This window comes from Propithecus coquereli, unplaced genomic scaffold (genome assembly GCF_000956105.1).
Source record: "Propithecus coquereli isolate 6110/MARCELLA unplaced genomic scaffold, Pcoq_1.0 Scaffold246, whole genome shotgun sequence".
NCBI classification, from domain to species: Eukaryota; Metazoa; Chordata; class Mammalia; order Primates; family Indriidae; genus Propithecus; species Propithecus coquereli.
The window spans coordinates 2635074-2636464 of NW_012148019.1; the positions used below are offsets into that span (position 1 = coordinate 2635074).

The 1391-nt window shown below is 43.9% G+C and overlaps 1 protein-coding gene across 1 annotated transcript in view; it reads left to right on the forward strand.

Annotated features, from left to right (window-relative positions):
• CEP350 (centrosomal protein 350kDa) overlaps positions 1–1391 on the forward strand; it is a 175594-nt gene that overhangs the window by 49879 nt on the left and 124324 nt on the right. The window lies entirely within an intron of this gene.

A 1391-nucleotide genomic window follows, 5' to 3' on the forward strand; every position in this document is an offset into this window, starting at 1 on the left:
TTTTTTTTTTTTTTTTTGCCATGTCCACAATCTCTGTTATGATTTTCTTGGTTGGCTCTGTGGTAAATCCTGCGAAGTCATGCACAGCATCTGGACACAGTTTTCTCCAGGAGGAATTTATTGTTTCAGGCTTGATGACTTTCATGACTTTTTCTGTGACAACAGTGGTGTCTTCGATGGTGTAATCCTTCCAGATGTTCATGATAGTCTCTCTGTTGGGGTTCTCTTCCATAGCATTGACAGTCCTTTCCATAGAGTGCTGTGCGTAATGAGCCTTAAAGGTCCTTATTGACTCCCTGCTCTCGAGGCTGAATTAGAGCCATGTTTGGGGGCAAATAGACCACTTTAGTGCCTTCAGTGCTGAACTCACGAGGTCTTGGTGGCCAGGGGCCTTGTCCAATATCAGAAGAACTTTGAAAGGCAGTCCCTTACTGGCAAGGTACTTCCTGACTTCAGGAGGCAGTGAGCTAGGATGGCCCCCACTGCACTCCAGCCTGGGTGACAGATTGAGACCATTTCTAGAAAAAAAACCAAAAAACAAAACTCAAGGAACAGGAAAAGCAGCTCTGCCAACCAAGAGGCAGCAGACACCATTAAGAAAATCACTGAGAAGAAAGGATATCTGAGAAAAAAGCATCGATGGAACCAGTCCAGAAAAAGGTTCTCGTTGTCCAGGCCTTCCTGTTGTACAGCCAGAAGATTGGCAGCTGGTGTTTATTTTTTCCCTTTTAGGGCTCTGGGGTTAGTTAGCAGCTTTACAGATAAGGGCAGTCCTGATCATAGAACCCAACTGCATTTGCACAGAACAGTAGGTACTCTGTCCCTTCCTGCCTTAAAACCTGGTGCTTGCTTCTCTTCCTTACTAATAAATGTCCTTTGTGGTATTTTTTTCCAGGATAGGGTACTTTTGCCTGCATTAAAAACCTATTCAGGCAGATATCCTTTCTTCTCAGTGATTTTCTTAATGGTGTCTGCTGCCTCTTGGTTGGCACAGCTGCTTCTCCTGTTCCTTGACTTTTTTTTTTTTTTTTTTCCTAGAAATGGTCTCAATCTGTCACCCAGGCTGGAGTGCAGTGGGGGCCATCCTAGCTCACTGCCTCCTTGAACTCCTGGGCTCAAGCAGTCCTCCCTCCTGAACCTCCCAAGTAGCTGGGACTATAGTACAAGTGTGCACCACTACGCCCAACTAATTTAAATATATTTTTTTGTAGACACAGGGTCTCGCCATCCTTTGCTGACATTGAATTCTCCAGCTTTAGATCCTTCACTTTCCTTTTGCTTTAAGTTTTCATATAATGACCTCACTTTTCTCCAAATCATATTAGCCTATAAGTATGCCTTTTTTTTTTTTGAGACAAAGTCTCGCTTTGTTGCCCAGTTAGAGTGAGTGC